This window comes from Alexandromys fortis, unplaced genomic scaffold, assembly GCF_014885135.2.
Source record: "Alexandromys fortis isolate MF-2015 unplaced genomic scaffold, M_Fortis_MF-2015_v1.1 scaffold_78, whole genome shotgun sequence".
In the NCBI taxonomy this organism is placed as follows: domain Eukaryota; kingdom Metazoa; phylum Chordata; class Mammalia; order Rodentia; family Cricetidae; genus Alexandromys; species Alexandromys fortis.
Genome location: NW_026067977.1, coordinates 4,967,608 through 4,978,758, shown reverse-complemented (window position 1 = coordinate 4,978,758; position 11,151 = coordinate 4,967,608).

Genomic DNA, 11,151 nt, shown 5'->3' with positions numbered 1-11,151 from the left:
AGAGCTTGTCCTGCATCCTAAGGGATTTTGTTTTGTTTTGTTTTCTTATGTCCCTTCCCTCCTATAAATGATCCTGGAATTTCCCTCCCTTCGTGAGATGAGCCACCCTCTGCAGCTTCCATCCTACAATCTAAGCCTGAGAGGAAATGACTCAGACCCAGAGTAAAGAGTGATACAAATCTTCCCCTAGGAACACACCACAGGTCCTTAGCACTTGTGCCCTCTATACCTAGAATATTCTTCCCCCAAAATGAGTGGTTCCCTCCCTTATGTTCAAGCCTCTGTTCAAACACCAGCTTTCCAGCAAACCCACCCTTTACTGTGTTTTCTCCCCCTAAAAACTGTCACCTTTACCAAGCGTGGTGGCGGTCACCTTTAATCCCGGCACTTAGGAGGCATAGAGTTCAAGGCCAGCCAAAGCAACACAGTCCCTGACTCAAAAATAGAAAAAAAAGACACTACAAAATATTGTCAGCTTGTGACATGTCCACGCGTCTCCTCTGGTGGCCTAACGTTTGTGAGAACGGGGTTTCTCAGCGTCATTCACGGCTGCTCTCCAACACATCAAGTAAAGCTTGACTCACGGCACAGTCCCTGTCTTAGTCCAGGTTACTATCGTCATGAAGGGACACCATGACCACGGCAATTCTTATAAAGAAAACCTTTAATAAGGGTGGCTTGCTTACAGTTTCAGAGGTGCAGTCCATCTTGGCAGAGAGCATGCCCGCGTGCAGGCAGCCGTGGTGCTGGAGCTGAGAGTGCTGCGTCTTGCAGGGAACGGGAAGAAACTGAAAGTCACACTGAGGGAAGCTTGAGCAAAAGAGACCCCAGAGCCACCCCACAGTGACACACTTCCTCCAACAAGGCCACAGCTCCTCACAGTGCCACTCCCTTTGGGGGCCATTTTCTTTCAGACCACCACAGGCACTCAACAGATATAAGCTAAATGGATGTAACTGTCCCTTGTTACATTACCAACGACCCCAAGCTTAGCAACGTCTTCCAGGTAATTCCTCTCACACCACTTCTGAGGATGTGGAATCTGGGAGGCTGCGTTGCTGCCCGGTCACTCAGGTTCGCCCCTGAGACCGAGATCCGGCTGTTGGCCAGGGCTGGGTGCAGAAGCCATTTTAGAGTATACTCACGATTGTTGGCAGCCCCGTGTGTGATGGGCCTTTATGGGAAGCGTCAGTTCTTAGCTAAATGGATCCCTGCATGCAGCTGCCTCTTGCTGCATCTGGCTTTCCCCAAAATGATGAGTTAGAGACAGAACCCCCGAGAGAAAAGCCGCTGTCTTTTCCTCGCCCAGTCACAAATGTGATGTGGCTGTCTGCAGCAGACTGAATTCACAATCCTGCCCCTCAAAACGCGCGGGACACAACTGCCACAGTTCATAAAGCGGCTTCCATGGCTCGGGGTTTTGCCTTTGAAGGAGTTTGAGATGGAAAGAGTGTTCTAGACTGCACAGGTGAGCTCAGTCTTGTCATGAGGATCCTTCTAAGCGGGAAGAGGAAGCCCAGGAGAGTGAGAGTGAGTGACGGGTGGGATGATGGGAAGGAATTTGGAGCAATGCACTTGGAAGATGGAGGAAGAGACCATGAGCTAAGCCATGCAAGCAGTCTCTAGATTGAATGGACAAGCTAAGGAAACAGATTCTTCCCTGACACTTCCAGAAGGAAAGAAGCCAATGTGGAGAAACAGAGGGTAGGGTGTGTGCCCAGAACGCGCAAGGCCCTGGGGTTGAAAAGGAGAGAAAGAAAGAGGAAGGAAGGAAAAGCAAGGAAGGCATGGAGGGAGGGAGGAACCGTGTGATCCTTGGCTGTAGCTCAGGAAGACCCACTTCAATGAGTCTCTCCCGGAGCTGCAGAATAGGAAACCGGATTACTTTAAGCCATCACATCTGTGGCTTTGTGACAGCATCAGTAGAAAATGAGCGACATTCACGGGCCGGGGCGGGGTGAACACAAGCAATTATTACGAATCATTTTAGAAGCTCCCTATCACAATCAATAAATTAACATGAACCCTACTTTACAGGTAGGTAAACTGAGACCCAGAGGAGTTAAATAACTTATCTGAAGTCATGTAGCGAGTTCCAAGGCAGGCTCCAAAGCTGAAGAAAAACCCTGTCTCAAACAAAATAAAATAAAATAAGCCGGGTGGTGGTGGTGCACTCCTTTAATCCCAGCACTCGGGAGGCAGAGGCAGGCGGATCTCTGTGAGTTCGAGGCCAGCCTGGTCTACAAAGGGAGTTTCAGGACAGGCTCCAAAGCTACAGATAAACCCTGTCTCGAAAAAAAAAAACAAAAAAAAGGGGGGGATTATTTTTGAAAGCCCCCAAGCCCAACTCCACCCCTGGGCCTTTGCATTTGCCATCTCTACCCCATCCTCAGGTCCCTGCTCCAAGGCAAGCCAGGTCTTCCCTGACCACCACTCACAAACACAGTGACTTCCTATTTGTCCACCCCGTTTAAGTCTGTCAGATTACTTCCATTCCCAACACTGCCTTCCCTCGTGGGGATGGAGCGCTGTGTGCTGTGTTCAGGGCTGTGTTCCCAGAATACACAGTAAGCATTCAGTATGGATTTACTAGATGCATTCATGTCCAACAGAGACTCACAGACTGCTCGGCTCACCTCTCCGAGTTGATGACGATGAAAGAAGATTTGTAAAGAAAATGACAGGGCGTTGAGTCCTAGGGTGTAGTTTTAAATGAGTTTCCATTCCCGACCAACCCGCTGGCCCCGGGGCACTGACAGGTATGATCTCTGACAGCCCTTCCTCTCCACAGTCCCCAGGCTGGCAGAGGGCCGAGCAAAGCTCCAGTCCACCTGTGGGAAGAACTGGTCTCTTCCCAGGCTGGTTCTGCAGGTGCCCACACCTTCTCACAGGTAAAACCCCAGCCAGAAACCGCAACTCTCCCAAGACTCAAGGTCACCGTTATTTAACCAGGGTGGCAGGCAGAGCCAGCCCATCTTGAGACTGGCATGGAAGATTGAATTATGTCAGCTCACTGTCTCTGGCCTCCAAGTCACTATGTAGCTCAGTGCAGCCTCAAATTTGGGGCAGTCCTCTCCCCTCAGCCTGCCAATGCTGGGACCACTGGTGTGGACCACCATGCCGGTCTTGTGCATTTTTTGTAGCCCTATCTCTCTCTCCCTTATCTGCCTCTCCCATGTTTACCAGTATCTTTGCACTCTTAGATGACTGTGTAAAATGGGTGATGTTGCTTCATATTGCTATGATTTTACTTAAAATTGTTAATATGTATTTCATGTGTGTGCTCATGCACCTTACGGGAGGTGTGGAGGGCCAAGGACAACCTGAGAAAGCGGGTTGTCTCCTACCTGTGGATCCCAGAACTTGAACTCAGGTCCTTAGGGTTGGGACAAGCACCTTACATCCTAGGCCATCTTGCCAGTCATGATATTCTTTAATCAAGAGGCATCTTGTGCTACTAGTCAGCTGACTGGGTGCCTTTGCTCCTCTCACGTGGAAACCCTCAGAGAGAGGTAGCTAGTCTAATGTTGGTAGACCGGGACCCTTGAGTGCCGAAGGCTTGTGGCTGTGCTGACAGACTCAGAACCTTATAGCTTTAAGTCCTGAGAACTTAAGGGCTATGGTGCCAGGCTCTTGGGTCCGGAGTCTATGGCTGTAGGTGCTCAGATCAGAGGCTTCTCTCTCTCTCTGGGCTGTCGCATCTCTCAGTCGTAACCAATGTAATCTCAGGCTCACAGCAGCAGCAGCAGCAGCAACTAACTAGTGTTGGCGTTCCCAAACCTTAGCTGTATGCTCCACATCTTCTACCTCTCCTGCCATAGGGACAAGGACCCTCAACTCCTAAGGCTTAGCAGCTTCCTGGAGCTCTTCTAGTCCCCAGGGCCTTGGAGAACGTTTTCTCTATTTCCAGGTCCTGTTCCGGCTCGCTGTCTGTGTTCTGCTCCGGGGAACTCTGGATGCTCTCTCACCGCTGCTGCTGCTGCTGTCGGAGCTGCTCTGCTGTCTCTCTTCATCTCAGCAGCTCAGCCTGTGTGTGACAGAAATCAAAAATCAGCAACGTTCAGTTTCAGCACTCAGGAGGCAGAAGCTAGGGAGCCTCTGTGAGTTCAAGGCCAGCCTGGTCTACATATTTTCCAGGCTAGACAGAGCTAAATAGTGAGAGCTTGACTTAAAAATAAGAGAGAGATGATAGATAGATAGATAGATAGATAGATAGATAGATAGATAGATAGATGGATGATAGATAGATAGATAATAGATAGTAGACAGATAATAGATGATAGAGACAGTAGATAGATAGATAGATAGATAGATAGATAGATAGATAGATAGATAGATAGATAGAAAAGACCATTTGGGAGAGACCATTTGATTTAGGGTTTCTCTTGCTGTGAAGAGACACCATGATCACAGCAACTCTTTTTTTTTTTTTTTTGGTTTTTCGAGACAGGGTTTCTCTGTGGCTTTGGAGCCTGTCCTGGAACTAGCTCTTGTAGACCAGGCTGGTCTCGAACTCACAGAGATCCGCCTGCCTCTGCCTCCCGAGTGCTGGGATTAAAGGCATGCGCCACCACTGCTAATCACTTTTTTTTAAAAATATTTATTTATTTATTATGTATACAATATCCTGTCTGCAGGCCAGAAGAGGGCACCAGACCTCACCACAGATGGTTGTGAGCCACCATGTGGTTGCTGGGATTTGAACTCAGGACCTTTGGAAGAACAGGCAATGCTCTCAATGCTGAGCCATCTCTCCAGCCCCTAATCACAGCAACTCTTATGCAGGAAAACATTTAATTGGGGCTGGCTTAGAGTTCAGAGGTTAGTCCATTATCATCATGTCGGCTGGCATGCAGGCAGACGTGGTGCTGGAGGAGCTGAGAGTTCTACATCTGCGGTCAACAAGAAGGAAACCGTGACACTGAGCGTAGGAGACCTCAAAGCCCACCCCCACAGTGACGTGCTTCCTTCAACAAGGCCACAGCTCCTAAGAGTGTCATTCCCTGGGGGGGGGGGGTTCTTTCAAACCACCACACTCCATTTATTGAGCCTTAATGCTTTTCTAGCTCCAGGGAGCAGCAGAGAAGGGCGACTCCCAGCTGATTTGAATAGCGAGCTGGAAAGTTTGACTCCATTACCAGGTGGTGTGTGTGTGGCAGGGATGCCTGCACCAGTCATGGTGCAGCTCTTCATGCAAATGAAGGGTTACCGTCTACAACAACCCGTGTCTTTTTGCTGGGCCAGAGTGGAGGTCGGGGAATGGAGGTGGGGGTTGTGATGGAAATCTTCCCTCTGATCTGAACGAGACAGCTGAAGAGTAACCAGCATAGTGTCTAGTTCACTGACACTTATTATCGATTGATCTTTTTTATAGATAGAGCTGGTGTAGCCCAAGATGACCTTAAAATCACAGCAGAGGCTAACCTTGAATTCTTGATCCTCCTGTGCATCTCTTGTGTCCTAGGATTGCACAACCATGCCTGGCACGCCCGGGGTTGCTCTACTGCATAGAGCGCTATTTTCTTAGCCGGTGTTGTCCAGAACAGTCACAACTGGAGCACGTGTTCAGCTGTGGTGGAAATGGACCTTGGCCACTGAGTGTCAATAAAGTCCCCAAAACAACCAGGCTGCCATGTGGGCAGTCCAGCCAGGTACCAGCCGAGGAACTGCTCAGGTAACAGTTCCCTGAGCACGGCATGAAGGAAGGGCCTGACAGACAGCCAACTCCCCGCAGTCCAGCCATTCCCAGAAACATTAAAAGGGTGTTTATAATAAAGATGCAGCAAAAAGCTCAGCTCGAACAATTCTAATAGCCTTTAATACGATTTGGTAGCATTTAATAACGCTGGGCAGTGCTTAACTCTAGACCCAGCAGCCCAGATTGAGGCTGTCCCCTCATCTGTCCAATCACCATAGGTCAAGTCCAGTTTCTTCCTGTGACAGCCATTTTGCAAATGTCCCCCAGTGGGTCTCCTGGTAGTCACATCTTTGGGTTCCTTCTGCAATAAATGTTTGCATTTCTACAAAAGGCATACATCAAAGATGGAACAAATTCGATGACTTTTTGAAGAGTCTTTGGGAGGCAGATTAGATTCAGATGCGGTCGTGAGAGTGGGAACATGATAGGATTTGTGCCTTTTTCTTGATTTCTGATAAGGCCCTAGTTATCCAGACTGGCCTAGAACTTCCCCTGGGTGCAGGGATTGCAGGTGTGTAGCGCCCTGTCTGGCTGGGAGTCTGTACCTTCAGAAGAGGTAGGTGAGGAGCTTTCACGTTAAGTGGAAAGGTCACAATCAAGACCCAGTTTTGAATTATTTTAAATGTTATTTTTCTTTATTTCTATGTGTGAGTATATGTCATGCCGGTCCAGTGCACACAGAGGCCAGAAGAGGGCACTAGATCCCCTGAAGCAGGAGTTACAGGTGGATATTAAGTCTTTGCACTTGGGCACTGAAAGTCAAACCCAGGCCCTCCGAAAAAGCAGCAAGTACTGTCACCTGCTGAGCCTTCTCTCTAGTCCCAAGATCAGTTTTACATGAAACAAAGCCAGCCTAGTTAACCTTATACTACTTAATACCCAGTATTCATAATTCTTCATGTGAGGAAATAGAGGCTCAGAGACATCAAGGGAATTTTCAGAGATCACACAGAAACTTCTAGACTAAGATAAAGCTGGGACACAGGTCTTCATCTCCCCAGTTCTGTATTTTTTTTTACATCGATGTGCCTAAGTCCTACTCAATTTCTTTATCAGCAAACCAGGACCTCAAACAATAAGATGCAAAACATTGTCTTTTCAGGTCAGGGTAGTATATACACTTCGGGTTTCACTAGGACTTTTTTTTTTTTCAATCATAGGTGATAGTAGTAACACTGAGCTTTTATTTTTTTGTCCCAAAAACTGTTTTAAGTCTGCCCCCTCCCCCGAACTGGCCTACGTGCTGGAATTACAGGCATGCCCCACAACACTGACTCTGAGTGTCCTATCTGAGTAACACATTTTGAACCCAGCGAACGATGGCCTGGGTGCTGTCACCATCAGCATCGTTGTGCTCACTCAGTCGACGGGCTGTGAGGTCCTAGGCCTTTGTGTGGTTGTTTGTTGTTGTTGTTGTTATTGTTTCAATGAGGGCTAGCAAATATTAGATCTGGAATTCAGCTCCTGACTGGGTACCTATACCACCTGGGCTTTAGCCACTACTGAGTGATCAAGTTCTCTCCTGAAGTGTGGTTTTAAATATGGACTATATAAAGAAACCTCATCTTCTTTTCTCTTTTGAGACAGGGTGACCTCTAACTCACTTTATAGCCAAGGGTTATCTTGAACTTTTTATGTTCCTGCCTCCACCTCTTGAGGTCTGGGATTACAAGCATGCACTACCATTCCTGGCTTTACGTAGTGCTAAAGATAGTACCCTGAGCTTCCTGCAGGCTAGGCAAGCAATCTACAAACTGAGACATCTCTTTAGCTCTGAACCAAGATTTCTGAAGCCTTTACACACTCTGTGGATAGCTCAGCATAATGACTCAACCTATAATCAACTCGGGAGATGGATGCAGGAGGACTGCATGAGTTCATGACCAGTTTGAATGACACGAGACGTTACCTAAAGAAAGGGGTAGGTGGGTGGAGATGGCTCTTGCCTAGCATGCCCTAAATTTAATTTCTATTCCAAGCCCCACTGCTAAAAGTTAATGTCAAGCAATAGGGAGAGAGTTAGTAATTATTACAGTATAAAAGAAGCTAATGAGCTATGACAACTAAATTAGATCCTGACTAGGAAAAAAATAGACGCACAAATCAAAGATGGGACGGGATGTGTCCTGTAGATGGGACTGTAAAAATACTAAAGGCCCCGAGTGTGATAACTGTGCTGGAACTGTACATGGTCATGTCTTCATTCTTAGGAAGACCGTCCACACCAGCTGAGGGGGAATCTCCAACAGAGCTCGCATAGTTCAGAAAGGGTAGACAGACATAGGGCTGTGTATGGCACTTGTGTAAACACTATGGGGAAAAAGAGAGCATAAGACATAAGGCAGACCAAAATGCTTCATGTGGGTGGACTAGAGGTTTCTTGGAATTTCTTGTACTTCTTCATAAGTCTGGAATTATATCAACACTACAAACGATAACGGGAGGGCGGCAGTGAGGTGGCTCTGTGGCTACTTCACAGCAAGCCTGACTGTTAGTGTTCAGACACCTGCCCTGCCCTTGGGGCTCTGACAGGAAATACCCTGGGCTGCAGCCACTAGAGCTCCTCCTGTGCACATTCACTACATTCCCTTTTAAAGGTGGGCCCTGCCACACACACACACACACACACACACACACACACACACACACACACACACACACACCGTCTCTCTGCCCCTCTCCTTCCCTCTCTCTCTCTCTGTCGGTCTCTCTTTCTCTCTCTCCCTCCTCCCTTCCTCTCCCTTCTCTTCCGCCATTCCCGCCCCCAGAGGCTGGCCTTCCCCTCCTCTCCCCACGTTTCCATTCCCTTTCCCTTAATAAAAGCCCCCTCCACATGAGCTCTGCCTCATGGCGTCTTTCTCTCGCACACCACTTTTCACAATACTGCTGACCTGAGTTTGATCCCCAGGACTCACGAGGTAGAAGGAGGGAACTGACCCTCTCGAGGCCCCTCAGACCTTCACACACATCGTGATGCACACAAACTCACGCGGACACACACACACACACACACACACATATAACACATGCATAATTATGTTTATTTATTTAGTTAGGTTTTTCAAGACAGGGTTTCTCTCTGTAACAGTCCTGACTGTCCTAGAACTTGCTTTGTAGACCAGGCTGGCTTCAAACTCACTGAGATCTGCCTGCCTCTGCCTCCCGAGTGCTGGGATTAGAGGTGTCCACCACCACCACCCAGCTACATTTTTTATTTTTTAATAAGTATATATGTAGAGGTTGTTGGGACTCCCCTTTGTATGCTATGACTGTTTTATTACCATTTGTTAATTTTTTAAAAAACTGCTTTGGTCTAAAGCAGGGCAGAATAGAGCTAGGCAGAAAAACTAAACTGAATGCAGGGAGAAAGAAGGTGGAGTCAGGCAGACGCCATGTAACTGCCAAGGAAGAAAGATGCCAGAACCTTATCAGAAGGCCACAGCCTTGTGGTGATGCACAGATTAATAGAAATGGGTTAATTTAAGATATAAGAGCTATCTAGAAATACACCTAAGCTATTTATTGGCCAAACAGTGTTGTAATTAATATGGTTTCTGTGTGATTATTTGGGTCTGGGCAGCTGGGCAGCCGGAAAACCAATGTGCAGTCTCCATCTACAAAATGGCACCTAATGTGGGGCATTATGCTCACCGGTTGGTGCCTAGCCCAACTGGCATCACGGTGGTGCCATCCAGCAACCAATGGGAGCAGTTGCAGAGACATGGCGTGTAGCTGTCACCTCAGCACTGGAGAGGCAGAGACAAAGGGGACTCCTGTGGCTGGCTGGCAGTAAGCTCTAGGTTCTGTGAGAGACTGTTTTAAAAGGTAAGGGTGGAAGACATCTAATTTTGACCTCTGGCCTAAACAGGTATGCACAAACATTTGTACCGGCACACACACACACACAAACACATATACACACAAAAGTCTCTCTTACCTTAAACACAAGTTTTTCTCACAATAGTAAACCACCATTTCACTACTGATATGCTTATGGGCAAATGTCATCTTTGGAATGTAGTCTCAACTTCTTTGTATTATTTTGTATAATTAATGTACCGATAATAAATAAGGTTATATAAACAGAGTATAGGCTCCCGGGGATATTGTGGAATAAATTTTCACACCTTATTTACTTCTTTGGACTTTCAATGCAGTTCCTTCCTAAACAGTCTCTTCCCTGCAGCCCACCTCCCTTCAGTCCTAACATCATGATAAGACCATAATACTTTACAGTCATTTTGTTGTTGTTGGGTTTTTTTGCCACCATCTAACCACAACAGCAGACATCAGGCCCCTTAAAGTCTTGTCTCCTTATAGGATCCTGGCCCAAAGCCTGTGTTCTTCCATCAGCAACACCAAGGGTATATGGGTAAATTTCCCAGATGTAGGTTCTCTTAGTATGGAAACCTAAAGAAAATAAGTCATGTTCCCTTTCTCCCCCAAACACCCAGTAGCTAAGAAAAAAAAGTAGTCAGAACCCTCATCCAGATAGAGAGAAGAAAAAGATATATAACTGTTACTAGTTCATAGCGATAAACAATGGTCTGTTAAGATACAAATGGCTGCCTCGGCATTACGTGGTTACATAATGCTTACCTATCAACTAAGGCTGAGACTGGGCCATTGTTTTTAGAAGCCAGGATGAGGTGCCCTTGGGATTTTAAAAGAAAAGCAGGCATCATTTATATTATATCATCAAGCCACTTGTTCACAGAAGTTAAACAGAGCTCCTAAGGTGAAAAATGCTAGGAATTAGTAAGTTCATGGTATACAGCATTTTGGTCATGTTGTTTACAAATTAGCAAAGCCAAGCAACTGGAAGAATCAGTACTTCCCTGGGACCATCTGGAAATTACACTTTCCAGGGGCTGATAAGACTGCTTAGCAGGTAAAAGCACTTGCTGAGCAAGCCTGAAGACTTGAGTTGTATCCTCAGAACACAGTGCAAGAACAGCACCTCCTCTCAAACGCTGTCTTCTAGTCTCCACCAGCATCCTTTGAGATGCACACACACACACACACACACCCCTCCCACTCCCTGCCACCACTCCCCACTAGGAATAATTAAACTTTTTAAAAATTTAAAGTACAGGGCTGGAGAGATGGCTCAGAGGTTAAGAGCATTGCCTGCTCTTCCAAAGATCCTGAGTTCAATTCCCAGCGACCACATGGTGGCTCACAACCATCTATAATGAGGTCTGGTGCCCTCTTCTGGCCTGCAGGCATACACACAGACAGAATAATGTATACATAATAAATAAATAAATAAATATTTTAAAAAAAAATTTAAAGTACACTCCCAGGTCAGGTGTAGTGATGCATACCTGTAACAGCAGGACCTGTGACTCTGAAACAAATAAATAAATAAAATACATCTTCCAAAAGCAATTTCTCAGAGTGTGGCAGATGGCTCAGAGGTCAAGAGCACTTGTTCTTGCAGAGGACCTGGG